Below are 20,722 nucleotides of genomic sequence, written 5' to 3' on the forward strand. Positions count from 1 at the left end.
AGCTTTGAAAAAACCCAAACCAGATAACCCTATCTATGGGTCTTTAAGCCAATTTCCCTTATCATACAATCTCTCTCCTAATCTTAAATGAGGAGATTTGGGCACTAGTTCTTTTGTTTTAGCTGCTACGTTAGTAGACATAGACAATTGTTCTAGGAAATCATCATAGATGGCCCTCTCATGGTAATTAACCTTTCCTGAGAACTCCCTTTTAGGTGCCATCTTAGAATTACTATGCAAACAACTTAGTTACTAACCACAGCGGTTCTGTAACAAATCAAAAACCCCCAATTTAAAAAAACTGTCAAGTAATTGCTAAGAAAGAGTACAAGAGAACCTATTTTTTGCTTGAAGAAATCTACTCTGCACCTGAAGAAATTTGCTCTGTTTTTTCTTCTCTACAACAACTCTTCAAAATGATGCCTTCATTCAATTGATGCGAGACCATATGCGGTAGTCATGCTCTTAACTATGACATTGATACCGCATGCTTCAACCATCCCTTCATAATTGATTTCATAAAAGAATTCAAAAATTTCACTCCAACGAGTCATAACACACCTGTGTATTTTGCTTTTTTCTCTTTCACCATTTCGTAGAGCGTAACATCCTTGCAATTTTGCCTAATGAAATCATGACTACCATTTGATCAGATGAGACTTGATTGGTCTTTACATTGCCTTAACACCTTCACCTTTGCATTGGGCCCTATCTCCTTTTCGCCATTTCGCAAGCATTAACCATCAAGCATTTTCCTTTCACGAAGCTATGCCAAGCATTGGATGGAACTCTAACTACCCGGCCTTTATCTCCAACCGGGACCATTAATGCCTTTTACTAACCATGCCTCATTTCGATGGCTAATAGTTTTTCGCTATTTTGCAAGCTTTAACCTACTTCCAACTTCGGGCCACAAAAGAACGAGAAGCGTTGGATCAATCTTGAGATGAACAACCTTTAAGTGAGACCTTTATGCTTACATCACTTACCCCACCCGTTCACTAGTTAACAAATGCCATGTGGCATTCAGCCATTAGCCCTGGAACACTCTTTGGGTTTAGTTCAAAGTTAGCCACGTGTCTTACTTCCCATATAACTGCCGGTTACACCATGGCGGGCCCTTAATCACTTTTGAAACTACATGTCAATCGACACATCACCATCGAGCTTTACAAGAAGCAACAACTGTCATTCCACGTCATGCTAGATAGAACCTCTCTTTCTCTTTTTCCATTTCATAGGCATTAATTCTCGGCTAATTTGTAGCCATGAAACAACGAGAACCCTTGGATCAAATTGGAATTGATCACCTTTTACGTTTATGCCTTATCTGTTTCTTTGGGCCCACTAGGTCTTTCACTATTTCGCAAACCTTAAAACACTAGCATCTTACCTTCATGAACACACATGGACTGTTAGATTATATCAGACTTGCTTGATGCTTAACAATCCACTTGAATCTGGCTGACATTGGTCTTTTGACTCAGCTTTCTCTACTTGGTGTTTGGTCATTTTTGAAATGATGTGTCAACCTTTTAGTCATTGAGAGGAAACATCAGGATCCACCTCATCCTTGCCACCTGTATCTACCAAGTCACTTCTTATTCCATAGCATGACTCATCGTCTTGGACCCACCCTTTAGTCCTTAGATCTGATTCACTAACCACTTTGATGTTTGGCCACGTGTCAATATATTACTTGCCATCTCAACCAGCTAGATAGCTCGCTTGTAATGCTATGTCATTTTGCTATTTCATGAAAGATATCCTTCGAGCATCTCTCTCCTATGAAACTATGCAAGGCATTAGATTTAAATCAGACTTGCGCATCTATTATGCTGCTTATGAACCCCCTTTTGCTCGGGCCCAAATTTTTTTTCACTATTTCGCAAAGTGTAACATGTGAGCATCTATCAGCAGTGAAATAACGCTAGTCGTCGATTCCTTTTGAACTTGATCACATTTTAGCTATGGGAAAGTCTTCACCACTAGGTCCCACCAAAGCTTTTTGCCATTTCGTGAAAGGTAATTTACTCACTCATTTCAGCTATGAATCAATGCAAGGCATTAGATCTAAAGCAAGCTGGAGTCTTGTTAAACTAGATCCAATGCACATAGTCCAACATGCCTTTTCCTTTCACTATTTTGCATAGCTTAATACACCTACAACTTCACCTAATGAAATAGTGAAAGTCATAGATCCATCTAGGAGTTGCATGACACTTACTGGGCCTGATGCAGAGTGCACTATAGGAAGTATCACAATGGGCTCATAGTCTACTAGACTCAAAAGGTGACTCTTCCAACCTAGTCAACCTTACCCACTCTTGGTAAGGATGTGAAGGACCACCCTCACACAACCCTTAGACCTATACAAAGCCAAACCCAATCCCTTATGGGTTACTCAACTTAGACACAAAAGTTGCTTCAAAGACTCAATCCCCTAATGAGACTCAAATAGGGCAAATGACACAAATATTTCCTCTAATCCAAAACAGCAGTAGGGACACCTTCAAGGACCCTAAGCAACTAAGAATCAGTCACTAGTTTGCTTCCCCAAGCCTTACAATGCCAACTTCACCTTTTAGACCTACTAGGCTACTAGGCCTGTCAGCAAGGAACCATTTAATACAAAACAAATTCCACAAAGGATGTGGTACTATTTTTACTGATTTGGAACCTCCTTCCTAAGGTTGAACAACCCCCAAGAGGATAGAGCCTCACCCCACTCCTACACTACCAAACCCTTACTCGGTTCATAGGCCTAATTGGCCAATTTAGGCTTGGAACACAAACAAATGCTTGGTGATGGGTACAAAGGGCTAGGATAGAGTCTTGAGAGGACTATTCAACTTGATTTCATTATTTTTTATTAGTTTTCACCAACCCCTTGGTCCTTCTACCGATCTACAAACTTCATACCCCAATTTGTAGGCTAAATACATGAAGATATTTAGCCTATGGCTTGCACCCACACCATAAAAATGCATTCACTAGATCCTAAGAGTTTGGGATATTAAAATACATCATTATACCTTGCAAATTCCAAAGGGGCTTGAATTATTACCTCTGGAGTTGCAAGATATTGTCCATTTAGCAGAAAAACCTCAAAACCCTAGGGTTTACAGCAGTTTTTAGAAAAAATTCAATAACTCTCTCAATACAATACCAAATTCACTCAAATTATACTCAAATGAAAGGTACTTCACATGACTATTTAATCATGGACCTTTATCTGACTTTCCAATCTGTACAAATCCGTACAAACATGTGATTGCTCAGAAAACTGTGTTTTTATCAGAATTTTGATGAAATTTTGCATCCAATTTGCCTTCCAACCCTTTGGAAGTCAAAATCAAGGCCTAAATAGGCTTCTCCTAATAGGTTCAATGGAACCAAGGTGGTTGGGAACCATTGGAACTAACATTTAACCATTTTTTGAAAAAGTTGTCAAAGTTGCAAAAAGTTGTCAAGTGTAACTTTTGCATTTTTTTTGCATTTTTGCATTCTAGGAATCCTAAATGATTTCAAACTTCTAAATGGTTCTAAAATGTCTAAAATGAATACAAAATATTAGAAATCTACCTCCTAATGCCAAAACTCATCAATATGAGAAAATGTCCTATTGGACCTAGAAGGATCCTAATGGACTAAGGTTAACTCAAGGTTTATAGAATGACCTTAGAGTTCCTTGACCACACAAAGAGGATCAAAACACACATATGGATGAAGGAATATCATCCTTATTACATCATGCAAACTGAGAAAAATTAAATGGAAAAATCATGCCTAGGTGCCTTGCACCAGGGCCCGACAACATAAGAAGGAAAAAGACATAAGGCATAGGTTTTTTTACAATTATTTAATGACCGCTTATGTAAATAACAAGGGGGATAGTTTGCATGACCCCAAGACCCATCACTTAAGTGAATAAAGTAACCTAAGAATAGAAACCAAAGTGTTTTAATCAGATATTTGAGTGATTAAAACTAAAAACCCTTAACCCTTAAAGACCTAATACGGACCTGAAGCGATTAATAGCATACCTGACTCAAAATTTCAAAACCCTAGCCAATCATGGGAAAACAAAACCCATTTCTTAAAAAGTGATAACAGGAGAAGTGAAGACCAACCAATAACCCTATCCAATTGAGAAGCATAACCCTAATTGATGAAGCTTGGAGATCGCTTGTGATGATTTTTTATCTCATGATGATTGGTGATGAAGATGCCACATGAGCATGTTGCATGTGACGAGTTTCCAAAAGTTTTTGGCATGTAAAGATAGCTGTTTATCTTGGGAGTGATCAAATTCATAGTATGAAGTGAAAAATGTGTTTTGTGTTATAAGATTCAAAGTGTGATGATTCGTGAGAGGTTTTTGATTCCTAGAAGAATGTAAATTTGTTGCAATGTAATCTAATAGTCAATATTGAACCAATGTGTTTGTAATCCCTATGAGAATTGTAATGTTTGTGTTGTGTTACCAACATAATTTATTTGTTTATAAGGTCGATGGATTGACTGAATATGAAGCTAAAAAATATAATAAAGTGTGGAAGTGATTGATGTCGAACCAAAAGATGTATTTGCAGAATGATGTGAAGGTAGATAGGAGAGAAAACAGGTCTAATTTAGCAAAGAAGTGCTATTTCTAGATTGGTCAAAGAATCTGTTGTTCTCTAGCAATTACAATAACTTGAAATCCCCTCATAGGGTAAGCTCTAATAGGATTGTTGTTGAAATCCTCTAATCAGGTGATCCATTAGCTTGGATTTGAAATCATCCACCAAGGTTACCTTTAACAAGGTATTACCTTTAGTAGGGTATTTGTAGTCAATGCCTTAAATAGGGTGTTCCTTAACTGGATCTTTTCCTAATAGAACATTCATGTATAAGCTTGTAACCAGGCTTGGATCTTAATAGGCTAAACTTTAGAAGAGTTCAAAGAATAGTTGTGGGTATTCATCCCCATCATGGTTTATCCCATTTGGGTTTCTACGTGAAAAATCAATGTGTCAAGTGGTGAAGGATTTTATGGGTGTGTTTTTGATATGGTTGATATGAGTGACTGATAAATCTACATAGATATAATTAAATGATTGGAAGTAATATGGAATATGTTATTGTTAGTATTACTGAAGTGAATTAAGGTTTGATCAAAAGATATTTAAGTTTTGGAAATGTTGCATTATATCACTGAAGTATTAGGTTAACCGGTAAGGTTTAATAGTGCAGCTAGAGATTTGTTAAAGTGACTAAATAGGTTAACTTTTTTAGTGGATCCTAAGGTGCATATAAGTTTGGTGAGAATTCAATTGATTTTTCAACTACTAATTCAATATAAGTTTGGTGAGATGAAATTTTTCTTAGGTTTTCTGATTTCATAGACTTGAAAATGTTTATTCATATCTCAAACTATGTATGTGAAGGAATTTTTGAAGAAGTTTGTGTTAGATGACTCCAAACTAGATGGATCCCCTATTGTGACTAGTGGTAAATTGTCTAAGAATGATGAATCTCTGAAATCTAATCAAATTTTGTATAGATCTATGATTGTTAGATTGCTATATCTTACTCACACTAGACCCGACATTACGGATGCTATCTGTATGGCTGTTAGATATCAAGCTTATCTGAAAGAGTCATGTCACTACTATGAAGAGGATCTTTAGATACCTGAAGAGAACTATATATTATGGTGTGTGGTATCCAAGGAATGATGATTTCATGTTGTGTGCTTACATTGATACAAATTGGGCATGTGAAGTTGATGACCAGAAGAGAACTACCAGTGGAGAATTATTTTTAGGTAAGAAGCTGGTTTCATGGGCTAGTAAGAAACAAGATTTAGTGTCCTTATCTACTTTTGAAGTTAATTACATTGATTCTACTAGTAATTGCACTCAAGTAGTTTGGATGAAACAAATGTTGAAAGATATCAGAGTTATCTATGATGAGCCTACTATCATATACTATGATAATTCCAATGCTATTAACATGTCAAAGAATCTAGTGCAACATTAGAAGACTAAGCATGTGTCAATGAAATATCATTACTTGAGAGAGTGGGTTAGTGAAGAGAAGGTGAAGCTAGACTATGTATCTACAAAGGAACAAATTGGTGATATTTTTATTGAACCTTTCTCTGTAGATTCATTTGTCTATTTGAGAGACAAGTTGGTGGTATATACCCCTCTTGTTGAGAACTAAATGCATTGGGTGGCATCAATCCGGTGGATTTTAGAGTCCTATCTTATTATTTGGATTGGTAAGTTGGTGTTGATCCTCTGCTAGAGTAGTCCATGTTTTGGGGAGAGAGATTCATGTTTCATATTCAAAGGGGGAGAGTAAGTTTTATTATCTATTTGATATCTTTGGAGTTGTTTTCAAAGGAGGAGAGAGGTCATGTGAAAAAGTAATGTATATATCATTATCTTAGGGGGAGTTTGTTGGAGATATCTTCTTTCCTTGCATCGATTGTTTTTCACATTCATATGTTGTCATCAATGCTAAAGATGGATATTATTGGATATTGTTGGTCATTATTCCTGTTGGATATGTTTTTGTTATTTATGTCAACATATTCATGTGTATTGCTCTAGTGTTTGTATATTGGGAAGATCTTATGATCTGGTTTGCAATGTTGTTTTGTCGATCATTATTTTGTAGAGTTCAATATTTCCTCTGGTATATTCCAGTGTGATCAGATCTTGTGTTGAGTTTTTTGGATATTGTTTGGGATAGTCTTGCTTATCTTCAAATCAGATGGTTCATGATTTGGTGCTTCACAATTTATCTTTCTTCATGATAGTTGCCAATTGGTTGTATTCTTTGGCTTTGAGATGTTGATCGATGAATATTTGATAAGTGGTCTTGGTAAAACTATTTATGATGATTCTACCATGCTTGTTGGTTTTTACTAGTTTTTGATTAAGGAAAATTAGGTTTTAAGGGACCCAAAACCCGCTTACAAAACAAAGGATAATCATGAAAGAAACTAGATAAGACAAGACCTAGATAGAAAAGCTACACAAAATCCAACAGAAAAACCAACAACTAGAACAAAAGGACAACACAAAGCCAGCAAGAGACTGGAAGCCAAAAATCAGCATTACATTTCAAATAAAAACTTTATGAACTCCTATGCATTCTTAACCAATAGCATCATGGCCTTAGTGACTTCTCTCATATATTTGTTCTCCTGCTTCAGCTAAGTGTCTTTCGTCTTTGTCTCTAAATCACTGGTCGTCTTCCTGGTCCTTCACCTGGAGACTTGTGGGGTAGAGCTAGAAGTCGGCATATCATCAATGATTACCATATCCTTATTCTGTTGTTTCATATCCAAGTAATACACCAAGGCATTCATATTTTTAGATGAGATCCTCAAGACCTCAAGACTGTGGTTCATGAAATTCTTCAGCACCTTCTTAGTTTTATCAACCCGATTGATGATGATTTCATTATTAGCCTCAATCTTTTCTTTGACAGTTCTAATAAAATCTTCCAGATGTTTCAAATCACCTTTTATAAGTTCTTTATCTGACCATTCCTGCATTTCAATTTCATCCTTTACTTCACTGGTTTCCACCTCCCCACTCTTTTTCCCCGAATTAGTATCCTTAATCAAATTGTGAATCTTATACTCCAGGTCTCTCTATTTTCTCTGAATGCTGGTAATATTTTTGATAACCCACTTCTGAAAATTGAAAGCCTCCAGCATGAAATTTTGAGTAGCATTCAAAATGGTGTTCGTCGAATCCCTTCCCTGTTCAGACTTCACAGATTTAGGGTTAGCTTCCTCCATGGAATTCTGGGCAACATTCCTGCTATCCGATGCTATAGGGTTAAAATCAGGGTTTTCAGTATCTCTTTTCTCTTCCTCCTCTTCTCCAGCATCCTCTTTATTCTCACTCTCCACTTCAATATCAGCCTCCTTCCCCTATTCTTCCTCCATACCATCATCCACATCTATATCCACTTTATCAATATCAGCCCTTCCTTTTTTAAGGATAGGACCATTAGACAAATCATCTTTAGATTCAGAGTCATTACAACTCTCTGAAATATGAGCATTTGTCAGCAGATTATCATCCTTGCTAACCCTAGCTTTTTTCTTCAAATGTTCATAAATGAGCAGGATAAGCCCCTGATGGGCTATGGGGTAAGATTTGGCCTTTTTGGCATGGTCAGCCAGGCTCTCATTCAGGGAGGATGCTATATAAAAAGGGTAGAGAAATCTTAACCCCATGGTAGAAATGATTAAGTATAGCAAAATGATAATTGTAAACTGCAGTAAATCTACCATCAACAATCAGGAATCCCATTAAGACCCTTAGCATCTTCTACCAAAAAGACTTTACATGATGAGGGAAGTAGTAAGAAACGTTGACTTTCTTTGAAAGCTGAGCCTTCTCATCATTGGTTTTTGGGAAATTTTTTATTGCTTCAGTGGCAAATTTTTGGTCTTTGTAGAACTTTGTGCCCTCCTTCTATAATCCCATGACCTCCACAACCAAATTCTCATCAATTTTCCAAGTCTCCCCAAATAGTGTAACTTTGTTGTTGTTCCAACCCTTAGAAAAGCCTTAAGACACCGATTTTTTGCTTCCATGCAACTTCTCCATAGAGTCTGTGAATCCATGTCTATGGAGCCTCCTCCACACTTTCCGCTCACTTTTCCAGTTCTCACAACTAGAGGGCTCATTCTAGTTTAGGTTACATCCCATGTTGAAAAGAAGGTTGAAGTCTTCAATAGTATATCTCACAGATTGCAAACCAAGACTTAAACATAGGCTCTTGAGCAAAATATAGGGTTCACAAAATAGAGTTCCTTTCGTGATTTTAAAAAAGTGAGTAATAATGGCCACAGAGATCCAACACTTATTATTATAAGCCCCATTACACACTTGATCATAAAATGATGCCTAAAAACAAACATTGAATGACATTTTGCATGCCCCCAATCTCTGTCTTTGATATCCAGACCCCAAGAGTTAATCATGAGTTTAACTTGAACCATTAATATGATTAAATGATAATTGCTCCTGAACATCCCTTTTACATTGGGCTTCTCCAGTATATTTAGCATCCACCTCTAAATAGACCCCCTCATTAGCTAAAAGGTCCGCTACCTTATTGCCTTCCCTTAGAGTGTGGGTTATGAGAATACTATCATAGTCATTTAATAACTTTTTAGCACTTTCAATAGTATTAGTTATATTCCAAGAGGAAGAACTAGTACCTTTAAGAGCCTGAATGATATTGAGGGAATCCCCTTCCAACCATATTGTTTTGAATTTGAAACCCTGAGCAAGCTAGAGGCATTTCAACATTGCCTGAGCTTCAGCAGCATGATTATTTTGAACTCCAAAGGGAGATGCAATAGCAGCAATGCAGACACCTTGGGAATTTTTGATGACTCCTCTCCCTCCGGACTTCCCAGGGTTGCCTTTAGTAGCCCCAAAAAAATTCACCTTGACCCAATCATAATCAAGAAATCTCCAAACAACATTTTCTCTCCTAGTCATATTGTCAGATTTGCACACTTTGTGAATCAATTTCCATTTAGTAATGATACCTTTCTCCATGTCATTCATGTCAGAAAAAAACCATTGCTTGTTGTTTCTATGAGGGATATTTATGTTTTCTTTTATAGCCCTGCAGATTTTTTCAAAGACCACCTAGGACGTGCACTTAGCTTCCCTAAAGATTTTGTTATTTCTCTCTTTCTAGATATACCAACAAATCATGGGAAGGATCAAGGACCAAAGGTTCTTGACAAGAGGAAGTTTGGTGGGAAAGGTCCATTGTATAATAGTTTCTTTGAGACTGTTATGCATAACCTTGTCAACTTTCCATTTCACCGACAACTTACTACAAATTTCTCAAGTGAAGGAGAAATGGATGAACAGATGATCTACTGATTCTTCCTCCTTCTAACATAGCTCACACCTGTTAGGAAACATAAAGCCTCTTTAAACCAAGTTATCAATAGTAAGAATCCTATTATGAATAGCAAGCCAAAAAAATATGTTAACTTTAGGAATAAGAATTCTATTCCAGACTTTACCCCATATTGGGTTGCTGATCTGAGTAAATGTGTTTTTATAGGCTGAGTCAACAATGAAGTTACCCCTAGGATTACTTTTCCAGAGGAACACATCATCAGAATATTTATTAATAGAAGAGGACAGTAGATCTTGCTGAAGCAGTGAAAACCCAGCATAAATAGCATCAAGTCTTACCCATCTATTCTCCTTCCAGTAGTTACAGACCATAGACCCATACCTTCTTTTACATTCATCAATGAATTGAATGTAGTCTTGATTAAAGATAGGTTCATCTTTAATCCAAGGATCCTTCTAGAACCTAATTTTGTCACCCTTACCAAGGACCCATCCAGCTCTAGCTTTGGCTACTTTAGTGGATTTGATAATACTATTCCATGTGAAAGACCCGACAAGGATGTCTTCAGAGTGGAGAAGAGACTGTAGAGGTTGATCATGAATGTACTTATCAAACTAAACTCGGTTCTAGTCTTTCTTAATGCCATATGCCCTCCATATCTATTTAGAGAGTAGAGCTTTATTAAAAGTTTTGAGAGCTTTAATACCTAGACCTCCCTTGCTCTTTGGCTTACACACTTTGTCCCAGGCTACCAAGGCAATCCTTTTTTTTTCTTCTACCCCTAACCAAAGAAATATTTTCTAGATCCTCTCTAAAGCTTTAGTAAATTTAGCTAGAATACCGAATAGACTGAGAGCATAGACAGGGAGATTCTGAAGGGTAGCTTGAAGGAGCTGCACTTTTCCTACTTGAGATAACATAGATCCTTTTGAGCTAGCCAATTTTTTGTTGAGTTTATCAATTAAAAAATTCCAAAATGAGCTTGGGGGAACTAATCCCAAGGGGAGACCCAAATAAGTGGAGGGGAGCATTTCCACCTTACACCCAATGATTTTCGTAATTCTCTACTATCTTATGATAGGAGTATTCATGAAATAGATAGCAAACTTGTCCAAATTGACTTGCTGGCCTATTGCCAAAGAATATGAACTAAGAGCACTTTTAAAGGCAATAGACTCCCCAACAAAGGAATATCCCATTAAAATTGTATCATCAACAAACTATTTGTGAGTAAAAGACACATTAGCTGAGGAAGGTTGGAGACCTTTGATAGATTTATTCCCTTTCATTTTTTGGATCAGTCTGCTCATGCTCTCTGCCAAGATGGTAAATAGGATAGGAGATATGGGATTTCCTTGTCTGAGCCCCCTAGAAGATTTATAGAATCTAGATGGAGACCCATTGATGAGATTGAAAACATTGGGATGGAGATCAGCTCTCTTGTAATTTTGATTATCTTCTCATCAAAACCAAAGGCCTCCATAATTCTGAAAAGAGCTTGCCATTCCAATCTGTCATATGCTTTAGCCAGATCCAGCTTTATTAGAAAGCCTTCTTTATTGGTAGCATTAAGAGAATTAATATTCTTGTGCACAAGAATGTTGGAGTCTAAAATCTTCCTACTAGGGACAAATCCTTTTTTCTCCTCTGAGATGATAAAGGGGAGGATAGCCAAAAGTCTAGAAGTCATAACTTTAGAGATGATCTTATAAAAGGAGTTACATAGACTTATTGGCCTAAATTTTCCCATGGAATCCATCCCAGCCACCTTAGGAATTAAGGCAATAAAAGTAGAGTTGATTTCCTTGAGGATTCTTCTTGTTCCAAAAAATTCTTTAACAGCAGCGACCGTGTCTTTTCCCACAATGTGCCAAAATTCTTGAAAAAAGAACATGGGGAAGCCATCATGTCCCAAAGCCTTATCACCCTGAAAGGACAAGAGTGCTTTTTAAATTCCCTTAGCAGAAGGGATAGCACAAAGGGCCTTATTCTGGTGAGGTTCAATAATCTTGGGGATGTTCTCAACCAGATCCTATTGCTTAGCTAAATCAATCTCCTTACTACCTATGAGGAGCTAAGAGAAAAAAGTAACAGCTTCATCCTTAAGAAGAATTTTGTCCTCAGCAATTAATCTGGATATTCTATTCACAACTTTATGTTTCATAGACATCATGTGAAAAAATTTAGTATTTCTATCCCTAGCTTCTAGCCAAATAGCCCTGGATCTCTATCTCCAATAGATTTCCTCCCTAGATATTATGTTGTGAAGTTTGACTAAAATATCATCTTCTTTAGCCTTAGGATACTTGTTATAGCCATCTTTCTGTATAGAGTTTTGGATCTATTCTAATTCCTCCTTCAGCTTTTTTTTTAATTCAAAAATATCACCAAAAACCTTCTTATTCTAGATCTTAATGTTATCTTTGATATTTCTAAGTTTTTAACAACTTTGTACATGGTTGTTCCATCCACCAATTGGCAATGGATTTTTCCAATGAGGGGTGAGAAATCCACATTCTCTCAAACTGAAAAGGGAAACACTATTTACTTTTCATAGGCTCAGCAACAAAAGAAATGGGATAATGATTTGAGGCAATTCTATTGACAATTGATAGGGAACATCTATGAGAAAGGATCCAATCATAAGTAATAAGGGATTTGTCAAGCCTTACCTGAATGAGGTCTTCTCCATCTCTTTGGTTAGACCAAGTGGAAGAAGCTCTAGTGAGATTAGTATCAATAAGAGCATTGACGTTGCTGAAGTCCATTAAATCAGTTCTTCTATCTAGTTGGGCTTGAGTTCCTCCAAATTTTTTAGTTCCTTGCAAAGGAGTGTTGAAATCCCCCATTAGCAGCCTACTGTCCTGAGAGAAAGAGCTTCTTTTCTACTGGATTTTATCCCAAAATTTACTCCTAGCAGCTTTGGAGTTAGGGGCACAGATATTTGTAACAACCCATTCCTTTCCTTCAGTGATGCTTTTAACTTTCATAGATATAATATTACCATCTTCATCAATCATATCTCCTAAAATAGTTTTCTTGTTCCAAAAAATAGCCACCCCACTTGAGGCCCCATTCGAGCTACTACCACAGACTCCTCCATTTTTAAAGAAATTTAAATTCTCAACTTTCTCCTTACTCATTTTGGTTTCCTGCACAAGGATAATATCCGGCTTATGATCTCTAATGAGATTCCATAATATATCCTACTTATTGAGACCATTTAGGCCTCGGATGTTCTAGGAAATTACCTTCATTTGGAAACCTCAAAACAGGATTCCTGTATAGTTCATTGCCTTCCATCAGCTATGTTTTTCTTACTCTCCTAGTCCCTATGCCATTTCATGGTTTTACAACCCTGCGGAGATTTGGAAAGACCAATATTTTCCTTGGATCTGGTCCTAGTTTTCACCCCATCAAGACATCCTGCCTTCTTATTTTTCTTTTTTCCATTCCCTATTATTTCTTCATCATGTTCATCTCTGAAAATAGCTTGCATTTTATTCCACAGTTCCCCTTTTTTCTGGGATGAGGTGGGCATGTCAACTCCAGCATTCTGGAATAAAGAGTTTAGGTTAGCCTTAGGTGATCCGAACATGTTCTTCCTTCCAGAATTAACTTCAGGTCCTTCAACATCATTTGGGAAATCTTTATCATTTTTCCTTACTAAAACTTGAAGGGTCTCATGTTGGGATTCAATTATATCATCAATCTCACCTTCTTCAAGAATCTCTTCAATGATAACATTCTCTTCCTCCTGAGTCTGTAAGACTTCAAAATTATTGACTATTTTGATCTCAAATCCACTTATTTCATCCTTTTTACCTTCCTTCAAAAGGGTCACCTTAAGAGGGTTATCTTTTCTATCATTTTCTGATAACTCTTTTAGGTTACTAGGAAGTCCGCTTCCTCCTTCAACTCTACTATCTTCCTTAGTGTTATTCTTTTCTTTCCATACCTATTTATGAGGATTATTAACTTTCAAAGGTTTTTTGGGTTGGTTTTACTAGTTATGTCCTATTTGTTTTTATGATTTGCATTAATCATTGTTTGATTTTTTGGTGGTTTTCATCAACTGATGATGATTTTCATGTTATGTGGTTTTTCTAGTGATGTAGTGTGTTGTAGTTGATCTCGGTGTGATTTCCAATGGATTTGTGCATTTTAATTAGGCCCATTTTATTCCATATAAATCATTATATTGGTTTGGTGGTCGATCCTTGTATCATGTGATATAATTTTTTAATTATGAGTTGAGGGTTTAGCCTACCTTGTTATCAAGGTTGATGAATTGTATATATAGGTGATATATTTATGTAATTTAGGTATTGAGGTTGTGTCTTCATTATTAGAGAGAGGATTATGTGTGATAAAATGATCTATCTTTCAGTCTTGTGTTTAAGGAGAGATTGGTGTTGTAGAGAAGACATCTATGCTTAACTGGAACTATAATCAGGCAGTTGGAGATGCTATTATTTCAGTATATTTCTTCCAGATTGTAGTCTAAATCTTATTGTGAGTTAGTGAGATTTCCCTAAGGCTTGTAGCATTCTGGGCCAATATATCTGCCCAATGAGCTCTAGGCTATGTGCCTGAATGCCTGTGTATTTCCCTTTGCAATATTTTCACATACTATAGCATAGTATCATCTTACTGTGGGTGGGTTCCCACTATGGTTTTTCCTTTAAGTTGTTTTTCCACAAAATTTTATTATGTTGTGTGTTGTGTTGTTAATTTTCTTCTCTTTATTATTGTTGTAGTTTTTTAGATTTGTTTTTGCAATTAACTTTCTGTAATCTAGTGAAGACTACTTCAACCCCTCCCCCCCACTACCCTTTTAGTCTTCCGTTTTGGTTGCTACAAGAATCTAATTTATCAGAGAGTGGTGTATGTGCAAATAAGTAAATTCATCTTTTAATGTGGTGTATTGAGTAGAGTTATTGAAGGGCAGACATTTGAGCTTAACTGGAACTATCATTAGGCATTAGCGGATGTTGTTTTTGTAGTTCATTCTTTTCAGATTGTATTCTAAATATTTTTGTAAGGTAGTGAACCTTCCCTGAGGGTTGGGTCCTTCTAGTTCATTGTAATTTGAGAAGTGAGCTCTAGGTAGTGTGCTTGAATGCATGTGCATTCTCCATTTTAACATTTACACATACTATTGTCGAGTATCATGTTATTGTGGGTAGGTTCCCACCATGGTTTTTCCCTTAATTGGGTTTTCCACATCAAAAAATATTAGTGTTATGTGTGTTGCTATTATTGTTAGTATCTTTATTTCTACTGCACTTGATCAAATTTGGGATTCTTCTTAATTGATCTAATCTAGTGAAAACTAATTCACCCTTCCTCTCAATTTTCCTTCTTGTTGTTTCCAATAAGCGGTATAAGAGCTAGATCCTTCGAAAGAATTGTAACTTCTTGAGGATATCTGGGATGTTAGCTTATGTGTTTAAGAAGGAGGTCCTAGATTTCATGGAAATAATTATGTTGTCTGGAAGGACCCTATGGAAGTTCATTTGAAGTGTTTTGGTGAAGATTTTTGGAAGATTACAAAGAATGTTTACAATGTTCCTCCAAATGCACTAGTTACTTTTGATGAGATCAAGGAAGTTGAACATAACATAAGGGCTAAGGAAGCATTGTTGAGTGCTTTCACTAATCTAGAGATGACTAATGTGATGGGCCTTTAGACTCCACATGAGATATGGAAGAAGCTTGAGGTCTTGTATAAAGGAGATGCATGTTAAAGTTGCTAAATTGTATAGTTTGAAGGGAAAATATGAATCATTAGCGATGGGAGGAGTTGAGATCATAACTTCCTTTATGGCTAAAGTGAATGAGCTTGTTATGAACATGAGATGTGTTGGTGGAAGTCTTGAGGAAGATGAGATTGTTGCTAAGGTATTGAGATACTTTCCTTCTTATCAAGCCAAAGTCGCTATTATTGATGAGATTTGAAGTGTGACTATTGTGACAAGAGATATGTTGGTTGGTAAGCTAGCTGGATTTGAGTTGAGTGAGATTGGAGAATCGCGTGGTAAATATAAGACTACATTCAAAGCCTCTATATCTTGGAAGCAATTGTATGATCCAAGAGAGAGTTAATCTAGGATTTCAAGATATGAAAGAGTGATGAAAGACATGGAAAAGCAAGAGAAAGAGTTGGATGATCTTGAAGCACTTATTGCTGGGAGATTGCCTAAGGGGGCTAATATGTATGATGGAAAGTTAACTTTGAAATTTTTCTCTTATAATAAGATTGCACATTTTTCTTCTATGTGTCTTGAAATAATGTCTAGGTATCCTAAGCATGAAAGACATGATAGATATGATAAGCATTATAGATATGAGAAGCATGATAAGCCCTACAAGGCCTATCGAAAGTACAAAAATTTAAAAAGATATTACTATGTTGTGGATGAAGGTGTGACAAATGAAGAATTAGACAATGGGAATTTAGGAGATGAGTTTGTGTTTATTGCTATCATAGAAGATGATCCAGTATGAGTGAATCCTACAAGTTGCATTGTTGAGGAGAAAACATTTGCTGCTAAGATTGAAGAGAAAAATAAATGGGTAATGGACAATAGTTTTTCACATCATATGATAGGTGATAAAAGTAAATTTGTTAGTATGGAAAGGTATGATGGTGGTATAGTAATATTTGGATATGATAAAGCTTGTGTGCTTTCTTGAAAAGGTTATATATCTTTTGATGGTAAGAATAACATCGATGATTGCTTATATGTTGAAGGATTGAGGAATAATCTTCTGAGTGTTGGATAGATGGTTGAGAAGAGATATGATTTACAATTCAAGAACAGTAAATGGAAGATTCTAAATACCTTTAGTGCAGAGATTGCAATAGGGACTAAAACTAAAGGTAATATATTTCACTTCAATGCTAGTGAGAAAAGATGTTTGATTGCTCAGATAGATGAATTCTTATTGTGGGATAGGAGGATGTTTCATGTTAACTTTGATTGTATGATAAGGATAAGTTTTACTCAAGTTGTTAGAGGTGTGCCTAAGATTATAAAGCCCTCTAATCCAATATGTAAAGAATGTCAGTTGGGGAAGCAAACAAGAACATCATTCAAAAGAAAATTGTATAAATGTAATGTAATTTTAGATCTTGTGCATATTGACTTGTGTGATCCTACTAGAGTGAGAAGTATGTAGGGTGACTGGTATTTCATGTTGCTAATTGATGATTACTCTAGAATCATGTGGGTGACATTTATAAGGGAGAAATTCAAGATATTCAAACCAAATGGGGAGACTTAGATAATGTTGAAGTTGAAGTGTCTCAGATCTGACAGAGGAGGATAATTCATGTCTGGTGAGTTTGATACATTTTGTGAGAGGAATGGAATTAGAAGCTAGTTATCTACTCCTAGAACCCCTCAACAGAATGGAGTTGTTGAAAGGAAGAACAAAACAATCTTGGATGCTGCTAGAATGATGTTTATTGAAGGAAATGTTGCACAAACCTTTTGGAAGAAAGTTGTTAGCACTGTTTTTTACACAATCAAATAGGTCAATATAAAAGGTGATTTTTGTAAGACTCCTTATGAGCTATGGTTTGGTCATGTTCCAATAAATAGATATTTTAGAGTTTTTGGAAGCAAATGTTATATTAAAAGAGATAAGGATATAATAAATTTTGAAGCGAGATGTGATGAAATAATCTTCTTGGGATATTCTACTAAGAGCAAGGCCTATCGGTGTTACAATAAGTGGTTGAATAAGATAGTAGAAAGTGCAAATGTAAAATTTGATGAATGTTTTGGTAAGTAGATCAGAGCATGCAAATATGAGATTGATGAAGAAAATATTGTCTCTAAGCTTTCATAGACTGAGATCCTGAAGAAGATCAATCTAGTAGAGATAGTTAATCTAGATATTGCTATTGTCAGTGAAGGACTTCAAGAGCCTAAGAATTAGAATCGAAGACTCTAAGGTATATAAAATTGAATCACTATGAGAATCAAATTATTGGTGATGAGAAGAAGGGTGTGATGACTAGGAGAATACTTATTGCTGAAGAGATATGTCTAATTTCTAAGATTGAACATAAAGATTTTTCTAAAGCATGTAAACATGAGAATTGGATAAAATATATGGAGGAGGAGTTGAATCGGATTGAAAAGAATAACACTTGGAAGCTTGTTTTGAGACCTAAAAAAAAATGTGATTGGCACTAAATGGGTTTTCTGTAACAAACTGAATCAAGTCGGTGAAGTGGTCAGAAACAAAGCGAGGTTGATATGTAAGGGATTATCTTAGATGGAAAGTATTGATTATGAAGAAACCTTTGATCATGTAGCTAGAATTCAAGTTGCTAGATTGTTGGTTGCATATACTTCTTATAATAATTTCAATGTTTATTAGATGGATGTCAATTCAGCCTTTTTGAATGGTGATCTTGAGGAGGAAGTCTACATTGAGAAACCAAAAGGATTTTCTTTATTAGATGAAGGAGACATGGTATGTAGATTGAAAAAAGAACAGTATGGACTAAAGCAAGCCCCTAAAGCCTGGTATGCAAGATTAGATAAGTATTTGATGAAGTTGGGATTTTGTAAAGGTGTTGTTGATAGTAACTTATACATTAAGGTTGAGAATGATAACATATTGATTGTTGAAGTATTTGTAGATGACATTATTTTCGGAGGAGATGATGATTTTAGTATGAAGTTTGCTAATGATATGCAAAAGGAATTTGAGATGTTTATGATAGGTGAGATGAAATTATTCTTAGGATTGTAGATTAGTCAGAATGATAAAGGTATTTTCATTTCTCAATCTAAATATGTGAAAGAATTGTTAAACAAATATGAGCTAGATGATTCTAAACCTATTAGAACTCCTATGATGACTAGATGCAAGTGTCTAAGAATGATGAATCTAAGAAAGTGAATCAGACCTTGTATAGATCTATGGTTGGTGGAGTGTTGTACTTGACTCAAGCTAGACAAGATATTATGCATGATGTGTGTCTTTATGCTAGATTTCAAGCTGATCCTAAAGAGACTCATGTTACTGTTGTTAAAAGAATTTTTAGATACTAGAAGGGAACAATTGATTATGGAATCTGAAGAATGATGATTTTATTCTTTGTGCGTATACTGATGTTGATTTGGTATGTTGGCATTGTGTTGTGATTGATGTCAACTGATATGGGATATCTACTGGTATGAGAGATGGTTGTGCAACACTTTCATGAAGGAGTACAAAATGAGAAGGAGTATAGAAGGAGTACAAAATGAGCTAGGTAGGCTACTGATATAGTATATCACCAGTAAGGAAAGGATGTCAATGGGTAAGTGATATGTTGACATGGAGAAGACAAATCAACCAAATGAGTGGTTGTCAACCGACAATTTTATGACCACTATACAAGTAGGATGAGCAAGGTGCTTGAGTTGTTGCTTGTGATGAAAAGGAAAAATGTTACCTAAATCACATCAACACTAGAGGAAAAGATGAACAAGTCACAAGAATGATGTGAGGTTGCAGAACAACAAGTCTCCTACTAGATGAAGAATGGAGTCACCATGTGAAGAGATGACTAATAGTGAATCTGCCCACACCGGATCACATGTGCTTGTTTGAAGATGCATTGCACAAATAAGGAAGTCACATGAGTGCATTGGAAGATGCAGATGACAATGTATCACTCCACCAATTAGTGGAGATTATCTCCTATTATGCATAATGTGTATTATAGTTATATGGGATAAGGAAGAAGAGGTAAAGGTAAGTGTTTGAAGGCTCACACTGGATCTACCGATAAAACAAAGGAACTCCTCAAGTGCATGAAATTAGGGATATGCACTGGACCAACACAAAAGGCATGTTGAGATATAGATACAAATGAAGAGTGATGGGTTTGTCTCTTTGACAAACTAGTTGAGATATGGTCCGAGTTGATCAAGCAGAAGGTAAGGCTGAGCAAATGTAGTCAAAGGAGAAAGGTTGGATTGAAGATGGAGTTTGGTGAAGGTTGATGGTATAGTATCATCAAGAGGGTTTATCGGTATGTATGTTGACTTATACTATAGACAAGGTGTAGATTCAAATGACACTCATCTAATGAGAATAAGTTTGTTATGGATAGACATGTCTAGTGACCTATTAAGGAGTTCCACCAGCAGTTCAGCAAAGACCATACATGAGGAGTTAACTGGTAAAGTGTAAGATACTGGCATGGTTAGTGAACCTGCTAGAAAGAAGAACTAGTTGAGTAGTTGGTCATTGATCCTATTCATACCCACACAAATGATCTTGCAAAGGTGGAGTTCAACGTGGATTACATGAAGAGAAGAAGTGGCAAGCTCACAAAGGTCAGTGAAGTGTCATGTAGGGATAGGTTTCTTTACAAGTGTGTATTTAATATGAATCTTATGATTTGTGGATCATATCAGATGAGTGCGGCTTGAGGAAGAATGAATGATAGAGAAAAAATAAGGATTTGTTAGTGCCTAGACTGAAGCAATAAAATCAATTTCTGTGCAAACCTCAAGAAGGAAACAACAAAGGTATTAATGGTAATTTGACAAATATAGGTCGAGATATAGGGTCATGTTTTCTATATTTGGAAAATGTGTATTGGAAGGCGTGATAATGGCAGTGATGAGAAAATAGCTATCTAGGTGATCAAATTGGATAGGATCTAATTAGATTTGGTTTTCCTCAAGGTTGATGAGGAAACCCTCACCATCTAAGATTTGACTTGGCTTTTGGTGGGAAAACTAGGTTATAAATAAGGAAGCCAAAATTATTGAATTTTGCTATTGGAAAGAAG

This window comes from Cryptomeria japonica, chromosome 10, assembly GCF_030272615.1.
Source record: "Cryptomeria japonica chromosome 10, Sugi_1.0, whole genome shotgun sequence".
Taxonomy (NCBI): Eukaryota; Viridiplantae; Streptophyta; class Pinopsida; order Cupressales; family Cupressaceae; genus Cryptomeria; species Cryptomeria japonica.